Source organism: Ylistrum balloti, unplaced genomic scaffold (assembly GCF_031769215.1).
Source record: "Ylistrum balloti isolate Yb309-2 unplaced genomic scaffold, AGI_CSIRO_Ybal_v1 Utg370758, whole genome shotgun sequence".
NCBI lineage: Eukaryota > Metazoa > Mollusca > Bivalvia > Pectinida > Pectinidae > Ylistrum > Ylistrum balloti.
This window is the reverse complement of record NW_026782445.1, coordinates 404,134-422,226: the sequence shown is the minus strand read 5'-3', so window position 1 is coordinate 422,226 and position 18,093 is coordinate 404,134. Positions and strand designations below refer to the sequence as shown.

Below are 18,093 nucleotides of genomic sequence, written 5' to 3'. Positions count from 1 at the left end.
CTACACTAGTAATCCAAGTAGCTTTGAATTTATTTTCTGGAAAAGAAACAAATAAATTGTTTTTAATTCAACGTTTTCAAGATGAACCATTATTTCCAGGCATAGATTTGATGGAAATGTTTAGATATCTTATTTGATTTTTTTCTGAGCCAATAAGTTTTTGTAAAATACTTTGTTCAAGAAAGAAATCAATTCACAGCGCAATGTGACAATACACACAAGAAAGATATGATTATTTACCTAAAATTCTACCTAATACCATTACACTATTGTTTGTGACTCCAAATTGTTATTACAATCCGTGCCCACACCCAATTGGACCTTTTGTAACTGGGAGTGTGTTATTATTACATGTTAGCCTGAGAGCAGCACAGGTATATGTGACGAGCATCAGCCTCTCAACTGCTGCCTACCATAGCTACACCAGGCTCCTACACAGCTATCCAACAGCACTATACTGACGAGATCTGTCTAGGTGTTAGTACTATGTATACTGACAGAGGCCTGCCTTGGTGTTTGTACTATGTATACTGACGAGGTCTGTCTAGGTGTTAGTACTATGTATACTGATGGAGGTCTGCCTTGGTGTTGGTACTATGTATACTGATGGAGGTTTGTCTAGGTGTTAGTACTATGTATACTGACAGAGGTCTGTCTAGGTGTTAGTACTATGTATACTGACAGAGGCCTGCCTTGGTGTTAGTACTATGTATACTGACGAGGTCTGTCTAGGTGTTAGTACTATGTATACTGATGGAGGTCTGTCTAGGTGTTAGTACTATGTATACTGATGGAGGTTTGTCTGGTGTTAGTACTATGGTGTTGGTACTATGTATACTGATGGAGGTTTGTCTAGGTGTTAGTACTATGTATACTGACGAGGTCTGTCTAGGTGTTAGTACTATGTATACTGATGGAGGTCTGTCTAGGTGTTAGTACTATGTATACTGATGGAGGTTTGTCTAGGTGTTAGTACTATGTATACTGATGGAGGTCTGCCTTGGTGTCGGTAGGTGTTAGGTGTTAGTACTATGTATACTGACAGAGGTCTGTCTAGGTGTTAGTACTATGTATACTGACAGAGGCCTGCCTTGGTGTTAGTACTATGTATACTGACGAGGTCTGTCTAGGTGTTAGTACTATGTATACTGATGGAGGTTTGTCTAGGTGTTAGTACTATGTATACTGACGAGGTCTGTCTAGGTGTTAGTACTATGTATAATGACAAGGTCTGTCTAGGTGTTAGTACTATGTATACTGACGAGGTCTGTCTAGGTGTTAGTACTATGTATAATGACAAGGTCTGTCTAGGTGTTAGTACTATATATACTGACGAGGTCTGCCTAGGTGTTAGTACTATGTATACTGACGGAGGTCTGTCTAGGTGTTAGTACTATGTATACTGACAGAGGCCTGCCTTGGTGTTAGTACTATGTATACTGATGAGGTCTGTCTAGGTGTTAGTACTATGTATACTGACGGAGGTCTGACTAGGTGTTAGTACTATGTATACTGACAGAGGTCTGTCTAGGTGTTAGTACTATGTATACTGACGAGGTCTGTCTAGGTGTTAGTACTATGTATACTGACAAGGTCTGTCTAGGTGTTAGTACTATGTATACTGACAGAGGCCTGCCTAGGTATTAGTACTATGTATACTGACAGAGGCCTGCCTTGGTGTTAGTACTATGTATACTGACAGAGGTCTGTCTAGGTGTTAGTACTATGTATACTGACGAGGTCTGTCTAGGTGTTAGTACTATGTATACTGACGGAGGTCTGTCTAGGTGTTAGTACTATGTATACTGACGAGGTCTGTCTTGGTATTCGGATATGTTGGTTCACGATAATTGATGATAATAGTTTTGATATTTCTAAGAATAAACAAACGAAAGTTAAGGAAAATTACTTTCCTTATGGGAAAAACAAGTCAAATTAAAAATTTCTTGTCTAAAAACAATGTTAGAAACAAGTCAGTTTGGTGCATCAGAAAATTAACTTCCGGCTTAAGATGTCCGGAAAAATGTGTCAACTGTTCATGCCACATTTCGTTTATGATCACAATTTCCCCTGACAAATGGAGGATGATATTAAGTGGGTTTCATTTCACTGATGCGGGTTTCATTTTACCAATGAGGTCTGCGTAGGTGTTAGTACTAAAATTATCAATGAGGTCTGCGTTGGTGTTAGTACTGAGTTTATCAATGAGGTCTGCGTTGGTGTTAGTACTAAGTTTATCAATGAGGTCTGCGTTGGTGTTAGTACTGAGTTTATCAATGAGGTCTGCGTAGGTGTTAGTACTGAGTTTATCAATGAGGTCTGCGTTGGTGTTAGTACTAAGTTTATCAATGAGGTCTGCGTTGGTGTTAGTACTGAGTTTATCAATGAGGTCTGCATAGGTGTTAGTACTAAGTTTATCAATGAGGTCTGCGTTGGTGTTAGTACTGAGTTTACCGATGAGGTCTGCATTGGTGTTAGTACTAAGTTTATCAATGAGGTCTGCGTTGGTGTTAGTACTAAGTTTATCAATGAGGTCTGTGTTGGTGTTAGTACTGAGTTTATCAATGAGGTCTGCGTTGGTGTTAGTACTGAGTTTACCGATGAGGTCTGGGTTGGTGTTAGTACTAAGTTTATCAATGAGGTCTGTCTGATTGTAGTACTTCAAATGAGGTGTTTGTACATAGTGTTCAGGTGTAGTTTGTAACGCTGTGTTACTGGTGTTTGTACAGAGTGTAAAGGTATAGTTAGTAACACTGTGTTACTGGTGTTTGTACAGAGTGTTCAGGTGTAGTTTGTAATGCTGTGTTACAGGTGTTTGTACAAAGTGATAAGGTATAGTTAGTAACACTGTGTTACCTGATAACCTGTAGATACAAGTTCTGTATTTCAGTCCCACACAGCATCCATAACCCTTGCCTCTCTAATCCAGAACCATTTTTAGTAGAGAAAGTTTCATTTGTAACAGTACTTTTCACTCCTTCGTGAAATATTTCAGTACAGTTTGAGGTTTTTATATTTTCACAAGACATTATATATGATCAACCATCATGAAATACTTCAGGTCTGTGTTATAAAGATTATGATATTTGGTGGAGAATGTCATTTAGAAGTTTTCTGTTTGGACAATATCTTACTTTAAATCAGGCCTGTAGATTGAAATCAAAGATTTCTAATACACACAAAAGTTAGCTGTGTCAGTCCAGTAGAACTAAGATAGAATTTTAATGTGTTCAATCAAGTGTATCAGTTATAACTAATGAAATATTGATACTATGTATTTATTGTTACATGAAAAGTAAAATTTCATACTTCATTGAGCACTGATCTTCTACAGTTAGCCCACTCATACAGTCAACAATTTTTATTCCATCTTTGTCAGTCCTCCTCAGAGTTTTTACTATTTTAGTAAGAAAGCTTTCAGAAATACTTGATAGCAGATCACCATGGAGTTAATCCATTAATCCTAACTCGTAATTGTATCACCTTTGTTAATCAAAACACAATTGAATTTCAATTTTAACGTGACTATAGATTTAATTCTGCAATTATTGTATGATTATTTTCTGTGAGGCAGAAACCACATTACCACTGTAATGACAGTGTCATCGATTCTGTTATAACTTTATATAACAGAAGGGTGAGTAGCTGGGGGTACATTAATACTGAGGCCCCTTGTCTGGATACCAAAAAGTGCATGTTTTCAGGGTGGATGATGTATGAGTTTGATAAGTAAGCATTAGTCAGGAAGGACAGAAAGGTCAGGTTCATCAATCTTATATTGTCTAACCCGTGAAAAAGCCAGAGTAGAGCAAAATTGGTAGACAATATAGAATTGATGAACCTCTGAAAAAAGCCAATGTTTGGCAAAATTCATCGACAAAAAAATATTGATGAACCACTGAAAAGGCCTGAGTAGGGTGAAACTGGTTGTCAATATAAAATTGATGAACTGCTGAAGAAACTCATGTAGGGTGAAACTCATTGACAATAAAAAATGGTGAACTGCTGAAGAAACTCATGTAGGGTGAAACTCATCGACAAGAAAAAATGATGAACTGCTGAAGAAACTCATGTAGGGTGAAACTCATTGACAATAAAAAATGATGAACTGCTGAAGAAACTCATGTAGGGTGAAACTCATTGACAATAAAAAATGATGAACTGCTGAAGAAACTCATGTAGGGTGAAACTCATTGACAATAAAAAATGATGAACTGCTGAAGAAACTCATGTAGGGTGAAACTCATTGACAATAAAAAATGATGAACTGCTGAAGAAACTCATGTAGGGTGAAACTCATTGACAATAAAAAAAGTGATGAACCTGGTCTCTTGGCCTTTTGTCATTTACTTCTATTTACTGACTTCATATTTATTAAGACCTGTCCTAATGTTATGCTTTCGATTCACACTGATAATATCTGTTAGCTATATGAGTGGTTTAACACACACAGATAGCTTTTGAAATTACTCTGTGACATGGCCAGTCTTCATCAAACTTGAATGATTTTTCAGCACAGTTGTATTTCTCTATGGACCTTAACCCAGTTAATTAACTGTTACATCTTACTGTAGAGTGATAAAAGTTTAAAATTAACATGAATTCTGCTGTGACTAAATACTCAGTTCATGTGAGCTGTCTGGTATCGTTTATCAATAGAGAAGGCTGTTTCAGATGCACTTTTGTCTGGTAGAATTTTGGCTTTCAGGTACAATATATGGAACCAAAATTCCATCGACGATATGAAGAGAAAAGGGACTATTGAAGTGATTTTACTGTTTAAAGACTGTGGAATCTCTCTACACTTGTGTTTGTCATTTACTATTGGTGTCAATCACAAAACGTTACTTTTTGGTCGGTTTGAAATGACAACACTCGAGAAATTCCACGTATTAGTGGCCATTGTAAATATGTAAGAAGGTGAAGTTGTTGAGAGAAACTAGTGGAAATATGTAGAAAAATGTTTTATCATCAATGTATGATTTGTAACTATCACGCTGTTGTAAACTAGATAAAACACTGCCTGAATGCTGTCCCTTGCTGGGCACTGGAATTTGTCATTTTTTATAGAGGGAGGAAGTTGGTCTATCATCTGTAACCAGGACAAAAATTAAATCACGGATAAATACTTCGATCCTTTCAGACTATGGATATGTATGCATGCTCCTGTTACCATTAGGGACATTAGTCTCCACAAAAGTAAAATGACAAGAGAAGTAAAGAAATAAACACAAATTATGATGTGTGAACAGTATAGAGATTTGTAGTTTGATATGAAATTCAGCTATACAGACATGTTTTAGTATTTCAGAATCATTGTACATTTAACTGGGACAGCTTGAGTAAATCAAAAGAAGGTTTGAAATATGTCATTACTGATGTGTTACTGCTATGGTAGAGAAGAATACTGATGTTTTGTGATAATGTCCAATTACAGCTGCAGTTTCACCAATTCAAACTAAAAACTAAGCTATAAAAACAGAGAAGAAAACAGCTTGAGGTGTTTCATTTCTGTTTCCATATTTGGACATATATTTTATTGTCAATTATGAATCAGCGTTTGTGTGTTAGAATGATTAATGGTCATGTATTTCAGTCGTTAGTGCACAAGTCCTTTAGCATTAGGAATGACTGCTGGTTCTTGCTGTATGTATATAGTCACCAGGGTCAAAGGTCACCTGATTGCTAGATCAATGTGCCTGTTGGCAGCTACTATAATAACATAGTGACAGACTAAAAGCTCAAAGTTTGACCTGAACCGGATCAGGAGCTGTTGGGTGTTAAGGACAAGGTCTAGGTTATTAGGGGAAAGGTCATAGTGAGGTAGTTGTGATGGATAAACAGTATCCTTCAAATTAAGACCGAGACATTCTAGAAAAAATAATGGTTAAGGGAAATTTTCTTAAACATAAGGGTCATTTGGATCAGTTGAAGGAACAAACAAAATGCATGACCAAACTTAACATAACAATACCCACTGTCAAACTCGCACTCAATATCTAATACCGGAAATAATTTCAGGAATAAAAAAGAGGTTTGAATAATCCATGGGAAATATCTCTTCTGTAGATAAAAAATAAAATTGTGGCATTGTTTTCTTAAAAAATTCAAGGGAGACAACTCTGATCATAAATCCCCAAAATGATCCTATTAAGTCATTGTAATGGTATTGTTTACAGTGTTATGCTATGCCACACCTTAGTGGTGTGTGTTATTTAAGTTTCCATAATGGTGTAACCTACAATCCTATATTTCATTGGTTCTCTAATCCTACACAGTGAAGTATGTCTAATAGGCCTGATGATTAAAAGTTAATATTACTTGTATTTAAGCCTTTTAGTGTTTTATACAATTCAGTGCCTTTGATCATGATATAATTAGACTTGAGCATTTATGAGAGCAGGAGTTCATTTTCTATGCTTCTGATGTTGACGGTGGAAGAAGACTAGCATTATAGGATGAAATTGTAGCAACTTTCTGTACCTGACGATGGAATGAGTAAGGATCGACATGAAATAGTTACACAAGCAGATTGCTCACTAACTTTAAGATATGTATAATGAAATTAGCACCTAATAATTTTTGCTTTAAAACCTTTTTAGGAGTAACAATATCATCACTATTTCACACCCTAAGAAAATCACTTAACAATTCCACAAATATTTTCCTGTTTTAATGATATAATTAACAATGACATCACAAATAGGCTTGCTGCATTGTGTGTAGGTCGTGACCAGCTAGTCACCTTTTAATCCTCATGTAATCCTCGATGGCTTGTCAAACCCAGCTCATCATTGTGCTGACTAATTATTGTCCATGTTGGGATTATTCTTTAGATGAATGATGACGGGGTAACTTGTACTATATTACTGTTTTGTCCTCCTGTAGGTTCAAACATCTTGGTTAAGTGTGCTAATCAGTTGTCTATTTAACATAAGGAAGTGCTGTCAGAGCTCTGTGTGTTCAGAGTCTCCAATACTGCACCGGATGGCCTCAACTAGCCTCCACATTGGTATGCTACTGAGGAGCTTAATGTGTCAAAATGGGAATATTTCTATAGAATCACCAATAAGGAAGAAAATATATGTGTGGAAAAAGGATTGGTTGTCATGGAGATTTAATTGTTATCAAGTTTAAATTCAGGACAATTTTGCACCCAGTAATTCCTCTGAATCACAAGACTGGATTGATGAGTAAACTACCATGTCAAAATGGCAGATCTCAGTGTACTTGTGATGGTAATATTTCTCAGCATTTCTTCAGTGCAAATCAGTTGTGGCCATAATTCCCTTTACAAAAACAACAAGTACAGATATTTTGTATCTCAATTGAACCTTAATCCTAATTTGCCAGCAATCATCAAAGCTTTTGCATTTTCTACATCATATTGAAACAAAAGTAGTAGATGAATAAAAGGTACAATTATTTCTGCACTGATTGTGCCCCAAACTATACTTCAATGTCTGATAAAGGTTTGTAAGACTACTGTTTATATGTACAGTTTGTACCCCAAACTATACTTCAATGTCTGATAAAGGTTTGTAAGACTGCTGTTTATATGTACAGTTTGTGCCCAAAACTATACTACAATGTCTGATAAAGGTTTGTAAGACTACTGTTTATATGTACAGTTTGTGCCCAAAACTATACTTCAATGTCTGATAAAGGTTTGTAAGACTACTGTTTATATGTACAGTTTGTACCCCAAACTATACTTCAATGTCTGATAAAGGTTTGTAAGACTGCTGTTTACATGTTTTTAAGACTGCTGTTTACGTGTTTGTAAGACTGCTGTTTACATGTTTTTAAGACTACTGTTTATATGTTTGTATGACTACTGTTTACATGTTTTTAAGACTGCTGTTTATATGTTTGTAAGACTGCTGTTTGTATGTTTGTATGACTGCTGTTTGTATGTTTGTATGACTGCTGTTTATATGTTTGTAAGACTGCTGTTTATATGTTTGTAAGGCTGCTGTTTATATGTTTGTAAGACTGCTGTTTGTATGTTTGTAAGGCTGCTGTTTATATGTTTTTAAGACTGCTGTTTATATGTTTGTATGACTGCTGTTTACGTGTTTGTAAGACTGCTGTTTACATGTTTGTAAGACTGCTGTTTGTATGTTTGTATGACTGCTGTTCATATGTTTGTAAGACTGCTGTTTATATGTTTGTAAGGCTGCTGTTTATATGTTTGTAAGACTGCTGTTTGTATGTTTGTAAGACTGCTGTTTGTATGTTTGTAAGACTGCTGTTTATATGTTTGTATGACTGCTGTTTATATGTTTGTAAGGCTGCAGTTTATGTGAAAATGAGTGTTCCTGTACTGTTTTGATAACTAGAAGTTCTTCAATCAGATACGTAGGTGAGGAAAACAGATTGGTTAAATTAGATCAATGTTGGAGGATGGTTCTGGTTTAGTAAACATAGGTCAGTATGTTACATGTCAAGTTTGAATGTTTATGATAATATTCCTGAATGTATCTGTTTTATCTACATTTGATTTCCCTCACAAATAGTCGGTGGATGCCAGCTTGTTCATTAAGGCGGCTTTGAAAGTTTGTACTTGGTAATTTTGACCAGTTTTTTTTTAAACTTGTTTAAAACCTAAGGTAGTTGTGTGCTTGCAGTTTGATTTGGATGTCAATGATTTTCTTTGGAGTAAATATTTTCAAAATAAAGTTTTGTAATTTTTGTTGTAAAGTTTGGTCAAGGTAATACTTCATACTACCTCAACTTATGTTATGAAACACAGTGGACATGAGAAATACCACTGAGTGGTGTTATTGTGATCCCTCATGATATTGAGTATCGGTGTGAGTTTGTAGGTGTACCACTTCAGCCAGACTTGTGTGTGACTATCAGTATCATCATTATCAGTCAGAGTTTCTCCGTTCATTTACCAGTTTAGGCAGAAGTGTACATAGTTAAGGTCTAAAGGGGTACAATTTAAATCATATCAAAACTATAGATTAGATTTTTGATTTGAAATTACAGATTTTTACATTTTTCACATTTTTCTGACAATGTTGTAGAGATGAATTTAGCCCAGTGATATAGTCAACTTTTCACCTATTCATTTACACCCTGAACTCACCTTCAAAACAAGGTTCAAATCGACCAAGCAGAATGGTGAACTATTCTACTGAAAACAGTAACACCACTTTACTGCTGAAAATGATATGCTATCGAAAATATTTACCGTCTACCTTGTGTAGAGGAAAGAAATGTGATTTATGTCTTTATTTTTATGAGTATGAAATACCAAACAGATACGATGCCTAGCTGTTTAATGGTAAAGGTTACTGGCTCCCAGTTTGACCTCCACACCTGTTTGGCCACCCCATCCTAGACTGTCTGTCTGTCCAAAGGCTTCTGCATTGTATAGCATCACTCTATAATGTATATTTTCCCAAAGTTTTTTGATTAAATTGAAATTTTTTTAATACCAAATGTTTCTCCTGACTTATTCAAGCTATATATGATGAAATGTGGGATGTATATTGGTAAACTTAATTTTTATCAAAACTAATTTTCAGTATATCTATAGATATCTAGAGTTGGGGATGTGCCACTTTTATAAGCAATCAGGTTATTGTAAACTTTCCTCCAGTAGCCCACAGCCCACAACCTTAAATATTACCCTACCCTGCAAACCACCATCACTGTCCAACCCACAACCTTCACCATCACCCTACCCTCCAACCCACAGCTTTTACCACCACCCTACCCTCCAACCAACAGTCTTTATCACCACCCTACCCTCTGACCCTCAACCTTCACCATCACCCTACCCTCCAACCCACAGCTTTTACCACCACCCTACCCTCCAACCCACAACCTTTACCACCACCCTACCCTCTGGCCCACAACCTTCACCATCACTCTACCCTCCAACCCACAGCCTTCACCATCACTCTACCTCCAACCCACAACCTTCACCATCACCCTACCCTCCAACCCACAGCTTTTACCACCACCCTACCCTCCAACCAACAGTCTTTATCACCACCCTACCCTCTGACCCTTAACCTTCACCATCACCCTACCCTCCAACCCACAGCTTTTACCACCACCCTACCCTCCAACCCACAACCTTTACCACCACCCTACCCTCTGGCCCACAACCTTCACCATCACTCTACCCTCCAACCCACAGCCTTCACCATCACTCTACCTCCAACCCACAACCTTCACCATCACCCTACCCTCCAACCCACAGCTTTTACCACCACCCTACCCTCCAACCAACAGTCTTTATCACCACCCTACCCTCTGACCCTCAACCTTCAACATCACCCTACCCTCCAACCCACAGCTTTTACCACCACCCTACCCTCCAACCCACAACCTTTACCACCACCCTACCCTCTGGCCCACAACCTTCACCATCACTCTACCCTCCAACCCACAGCCTTCACCATCACTCTACCTCCAACCCACAACCTTCACCATCACCCTACCCTCCAACCCACAGCTTTTACCACCACCCTACCCTCCAACCAACAGTCTTTATCACCACCCTACCCTCTGACCCTCAACCTTCAACATCACCCTACCCTCCAACCCACAGCTTTTACCACCACCCTACCCTCCAACCCACAGCCTTCACCATCACTCTACCCTCCAACCCACAACCTTCACCATCACTCTACCCTCCAACCCACAGCCTTCACCATCACTCTACCTCCAACCCACAGCCTTTACCACCACCTTACCCTCCAACCCACAACCTTTCACCATCACCCTACCCTCCAACCCACAGCTTTTACAACCACCCTACCCTCCAACCCAAAGCTTTTACCACTACCCTACCCTCCAACCCACAGTCTTTATCACCACCCTACCCTTCAACCCACAATCTTTATCACTACCCAACCCTTCAACTCACAGTCTTTATCACCACCCTACCCTCCAACCAACAGTCTTTATCACCACCGTACCCTCCAACCCACAGCTTTTATCACCACCCTACCCTCCAAACCACAACCTTCACCACCACTCTACCCTCCATTCCACAACCTTCACCATCACTCTACATTCCAATTTAATTGTAAGTATATATATATCTATAGAAAGAAGAGGGAGCTTGGCACATAATCTGAATGTCAGCTTGATGCCATCTCTATACAATTCCTTTTATTGGTGATAAATTGAGGACTGTGAAATGACCAATAGTAACATCTGTGTGTGTAAAAGGTGATTGGAAAGTTAGAAAGACATGTAGCCATGCTTGTTAGGATTAGCTGTCAGATTTACTGATTTATAGACTGATGGGCGTCACAATGATTACCTCAATAACAGGTTATCACAGCAGGCTTTGTCACCCAACATTCCTGGTAAACACTGAACTGTTCAACTGTTGTGTACTTCCCCAATAGCGATGTTATATTGGATTCTGATTGGTGAAAAGGTATGCTGGTATAGTGTTTTAATTTGTACAAAGGTATACTGGTGTGGTGCTGTAATTAATACAAATGTATACTAGTATGGTTTGAAGCTCACCTGGTCTGAAGGACTGATGATTCCATACTGTAGCATCCATCATCTGTCTACTTTATTAAGAAAAATCTCTACTTAAGTCATAAACAACCATGCAGATTTTGACAAAATTGGATGAGAAGCATCTTTAGTGGAAGGGGGACAATTTTTATATAAATGATGGGTCTTTGCCCTCAAGGCCTTGAGGGGCATGGCCCAATAGCAGAAATAGAGCAAATTCTTAAAAAAAACTAACTCTCTATGTAAAGAATGATGGGATTTTGTCCAAATATGGTCTAAAGCATCCTAAAATGGAAAAGACTCAATTGTGTGTAACGGCTGGTCTTTGCTCTGTGGGAGTGACTGAGTCAAATACAGGAAGTAGAGCAATTTCTTAAAAATCCTACTTCTTCTGTACCATGACAAGTAGACTCAAGGTATTTGTTGATGTCCTCTATTTCCCATCAATGTCACCAATGTTCTATAAGGTGGAGGATGACTCTATCTGATGTAAGGCTAGACATTCAGTTATCCCAAATCTTTCTGTCCTCCCTAATGAACTCACCTTTATATTTAGGATATTGCCAGAAAACTTTGCTTGACTAATAATAGGATGTGACTTTGAGTCCAAGAATTTTTGTGATTGTCATCTGACCCTGCTAAGCACCCAGAGAACTATTTAAGGAAGAAATAAAAGGTATTTAGCTGGGGGGTACAACATGATTACAGAAATTCTATTAATACCATTTCATTACATTACTGCTGCCCCTTGGATATCTCTCTACTGGTAATACTGACAGGCTCATCATCAAAGTCTTCCTCATTTAGGCAGAGTGTGTAGAAAACACACAAATCTGTACTATTTTATAAATATACCTGGTGCCTCTAGTAATTTATATATCAATTCTTCTCAGATAATTTCAGCTATTTCATTTGCCAAGTGACTAATCACAAATATAGTTACAACATATATATTTGTCAGGTGACCAACAACAAACACAGTTACAACAGGTATATTTGTCAGGTGACCAACAATAAACACAGTTACAACAGGTATATTTGTCAGGTGACCAACAACAAACACAGTTACAACAGGTATATTTGTCAGGTGACCAACAACAAACATAGTTACAACAGGTATATTTGTCAGGTGACATATCACAAACATGGTAACAATAGATATATTTGTCAGGTGACCAATCACAAACATGGTAACAATAGATCTTTTTGTCAGGTAACCAATCACAAACATTCTAACATGGTATTCAGGTGAGGGTACTACTACAATTGCAAGTTCTGTAAGATGGGTTATACTTTAGATACAGAGCATCTCACTGGCCCAGAGCAAACAAGTGGTAATATGCTGGAATTACAATATCAACTTGTTAATGAAGCACTTTAGATGAGCTTCATCTGTTGACTAGAATTATTTTCATGTAGTAATTAATGTAGGCCACACCTGACGAAGAATCCAGTGAAGGTACTATAATTGTCTTCTAACAAGGGGGTCTTGATGTTCTGCTTGTTGTGTAAGTCTGCAGTACATGTGGGTCTGTTCTGAAGGATGTTGGCTATACATGTCCTACAGACTCTGGGTTAAAGAGATAATTGATTCAGACGGTTTCCCATCATTTCTCTGAATACTGACTATCATTACTTGATTGGGAACTCTTTGGATCACTATCTACTCTGACATTCTACCAATATTTCTACAGAGTATGTATAGCTCTGTCTGCTCACTAGTTGCGTGATCTGTTGGTATTCAGGAAGAGGATCATTCTCTGTTTTCCTTGTTTTCTGTTTAGTATCATTCACTAACCATCTAAGTCATTGATCAAACTCTCACGCAATCTTCAATCACAAGATCTCTCTCATGTTAACACAATGGTGTTTATCATCAGGAACTAGTGCTGATGTTGGTCACACCAAGCAAGTAATTCATGTGGTCTTTAGAGACCATGTACATATGTATAGAATCCTACAAGTACATGTACTTAGTGACTGTCTACGATCATTCAGAATTCAATGAACAAATACTACTCCTAGTGTTTCACCATCAAATACCACTGCTAGTGTTTCACCATCAAATACCACTCCTAGTGTTTTACTGTGAAATACCACTGCTAGAGTTTCACCATCAAATACCACTCCTAGTGTTTCACTATCAAATACCACTGCTAGTGTTTCACTATCAAATACCACTCCTAGTGTTTCACTATCAAATACCACTCCTAGTGTTTTACTGTGAAATACCACTGCTAGTGTTTTACTGTGAAATACCACTCCTAGTAATTCACTAACAAATACCACTCTTATTGACTTACTATAAATACCACTTCTAGCAATTTAATAAGTTCATCCCTACCTCAATATTTTACTCTCATTTGGATGTCTGGACATATGACTTCTGTATTCAGCCACACAAAACAGGGTTCAATACTGATTTGTCCTCAACAAACAGACAGTACTCAGACAAGCAGGTGGTCTGTATAGTGATTAGTTAGAAGTGTACTCCCATTAAATTTCATTGTTACTCAGTGTTGATTAGACAGCTCCTTTGTACTTACAGTGTGTAAAGTTGTCTCTCTCACCTTCTACAAATAATTTAGAACCATGGATCCTCCTTCTAAGAGAAGACTAATGAGAGGCACGGTGTCATACCCTAGAAGTTTTGTCCAGCCCATGTTTTCCCATCATAACCACAAACATTTGGTAGACATGATTTGATATCACTGATGTCACGGTATAACATGCCTTGTTATGCCTCAGAACTGTATGCAGTTAAAGTCTGTGATAAACAGAATATTTAACTTCTGTTTTCATATTCATGTGAGATTGATGAAACGAAATTGCCTAACTGGTATGTTTTACACTTTGAAGTCTCATAATTATTTTCTTTATCTTATTGTGGGTGCTGTATCAATAGAAAGTATCTAAAAATAACTTTTGTGGTGACAGTAGAACACTTAATAGTTTCATGATTTTTAAAAGAAAAGAAATTCTTTTGAAATTATGTATTAATTAAGAATGTACCAGACAATATGGGATAAGATGATATATATCTAAAGATATATATAAAACTCGACAATCTGTAACCAAGTATTGTATTGAGGACAGTCTGATGACATCACAATAAGATCCAAGTACAAAAGTATCTGTAATATTAAATTTGTAATTACCTGGTTTCTGAATTAGCGGCCATGCCTTTGGTGTGAATCGGCTGTTTTACACCTGACGAATATTCACCTGTCAAATATGTAAGATGTCGGCCTGTCAGCAATATATCATTTACCTTCAATGTGACAATAGGATCATCCGGAACAGTTAGGGACTTGACCCAATCACTCAGAACGGGGAGCAGGTATGAAACCTATTATTCATTAAAATCAAATTCCACTGAACACCAAAGTATATCAGTGTATGAGATAAGGTCATCGTAGCTCACAATTTCATTATAAATCAACAGTTGAGAAAATATGATTTTTTTTATTACAATATAAAAAATTGATGTACCTTTTTAAAATTGTATGTACATTAAAGGAAAGGGATGTAATTACTTCATAATGAGGTTTTATGGAAAAGAAGTTATATATTGAAGCTGGTTAACATGTTAGCGTCCAGGTGAATAAAGGTGAAGTGGTGTGACGATCAGATAATGAGGGGGAGAAGCTGTGATGTGAACCTCTAACAAGTCAGGCGTGGCCTAGACTGAAATAATTAAACCTTGGGGCAGGTCACAGGGTGACCTAGGGTCAATATGTGACCCGAGACAGGTCACCCCTGTCTCTAGATAACTTAAGGTCATGTAAGATTTATGAAAGAAATTACTTAGCTGAACTGATAAAAAGATATGGGTGAAGATTGTACATGTGTTTCATTGATACTGGTGACAGCTTTCATCAATCATTAATCCTAACCATATCTGTAATGTGTTGTGAATAAGTGATGTTCTTGGTTTTAATTCATTCTTTACTCAAACCTGATGTCTGTTATCAAGTTCATCAGCTTACTTTTTTACTGAGTTATTGAATTTGAGGAGTGTTATACTTAATTATTGAATTCACAAGGCAAAATACATCAAGTAGGTATTGAAATCATGAGGCACACTGCTGTAACTGGGTGTTGAAATCATGAGCCACACTGCTGTAACTGGGTAGTGAAATCATGAGGCACACTGCTGTAACTGGGTAGTGAAATCATGAGGCACACTGCTGTAACTGGGTATTGAAATCATGAGCCACACTGCTGTAACTGGGTATTGAAATCATGAGGCACACTGCTGTAACTGGGTGTTGAAATCATGAGCCACACTGCTGTAACTGGGTATTGAAATCATGAGACACACTGCTGTAACTGGGTATTGAAATCATGAGCCACACTGCTGTAACTGGATAGTGAAATCATGAGCCACACTGCTGTAACTGGGTGTTGAAATCATGAGCCACACTGCTGTAACTGGGTATTGAAATCATGAGGCACACTGCTGTAACTGGATAGTGAAATCATGAGCCACACTGCTGTAACTGGGTGTTGAAATCATGAGGCACACTGCTGTAACTGGGTGTTGAAATCATGAGCCACACTGCTGTAACACTGCTGTAACTGGGTGTTGAAATCATGAGACACACTGCTGTAACTGGGTATTGAAATCATGAGGCACACTGCTGTAACTGGATAGTGAAATCATGAGGCACACTGCTGTAACTGGATAGTGAAATCAGGAGCCACACTGCTGTAACTGGGTGTTGCAATCATGAGACACACTGCTGTAACTGGGTGTTGAAATCATGAGGCACACTGCTGTAACTGGATAGTGAAATCAGGAGCCACACTGCTGTAACTGGGTGTTGCAATCATGAGACACACTGCTGTAACTGGGTGTTGGAATCATGAGGCACACTGCTGTAACTAGGTATTGAAATCATGAGGCACACTGCTGTAACTGGATAGTGAAATCATGAGCCACACTGCTGTAACTGGGTGTTGCAATCATGAGCCACACTGCTGTAACTGGATAGTGAAATCAGGAGCCACACTGCTGTAACTGGGTGTTGCAATCATGAGCCACACTGCTGTAACTGGGTATTGAGATCATGAGACACACTGCTGTAACTGGGTGTTGAAATCATGAGCCACACTGCTGTAACTGGGTAGTGAAATCATGAGACACACTGCTGTAACTGGGTAGTGAAATCATGAGACACACTGCTGTAACTGGGTAGTGAAATCATGAGACACACTGCTGTAACTGGGTGTTGAAATCATGAGGCACACTGCTGTAACTGGATAGTGAAATCAGGAGCCACACTGCTGTAACTGGGTGTTGCAATCATGAGACACACTGCTGTAACTGGGTGTTGGAATCATGAGGCACACTGCTGTAACTAGGTATTGAAATCATGAGGCACACTGCTGTAACTGGATAGTGAAATCATGAGCCACACTGCTGTAACTGGGTGTTGCAATCATGAGCCACACTGCTGTAACTGGATAGTGAAATCAGGAGCCACACTGCTGTAACTGGGTGTTGAAATCATGAGCCACACTGCTGTAACTGGGTATTGAGATCATGAGACACACTGCTGTAACTGGGTGTTGAAATCATGAGCCACACTGCTGTAACTGGGTAGTGAAATCATGAGGCACACTGCTGTAACTGGGTGTTGCAATCATGAGCCACACTGCTGTAACTGGGTGTTGAAATCATGAGGCACACTGCTGTAACTGGGTGTTGAAATCATGAGCCACACTGCTGTAACTGGGTATTGAAATCATGAGCCACACTGCTGTAACTGGGCAGTGAAACCATGAGGCACACTGCTGTAACTGGGTATTGAAATCATGAGGCACTATGCTGTAACTGGATAGTGAAATCATGAGGCACACTGCTGTAACTGGGCAGTGAAACCATGAGGCACAGAGTTTTATCTAGGCAGTGAAATAGTGAGGTGCTGTGTTTTAACTGGGTGTTGAAATCATGTGGCACTGTGTTTTAACTAGGCAGTGAAAAAATGAGGTGCTGTGTTTTAACTAGGCAGTGAAATAATGAGACACATATGTAATCTGGGTGTTGAAATCATTAGATAATTTTTAAGTGGGTAGTGAAATCCTGTGACACAATATGTGAACTGGAATATGATATAATGAGTATCAAACAAAGGCTGTCCTAATTGTTTATTTGACAATTATAAGTCAGTTTGATTACCTTCTCTGATGTGTAATAATTAGGGATGTATATTGAATTGGTGTTATTTATATTAATGAGAGGAAATATTCTAGATATAATGAAACATCTGTTGCAGGAACTTGTAATCCCTATAAATACGGGTCTACCAAACAGGTGAAACTGAATCCCATATTAATTCCTTACCATAGATATGCTGCAGTAAGCCCATGGACCAACACATTACCTCTGATTCAAGTCAGGGAGTAGCCCTAATACATGATACATCTGACTAAATGTCTGGGGGTGGGCTTATCATGGAATACCTTTAACTTAAAATCAGGGTGTGTTTTATTACCAGATACCTCTAACTTTAAGTCAGATGGTTAGATTTTTACAGGACAATGTGATAACTGTAACTGATTACCCTACACAACTTTAAGGTATAT

The 18,093-nt window shown here is 38.1% G+C and overlaps 1 protein-coding gene across 2 annotated transcripts in view; it reads left to right on the top strand.

Moving 5' to 3' along the window:
- Window positions 1–18,093, top strand: part of LOC132558135 (26S proteasome non-ATPase regulatory subunit 1-like) — a 233,656-nt gene that overhangs the window by 164,490 nt on the left and 51,073 nt on the right. The gene's annotated exons all lie outside the window — the stretch shown is intronic.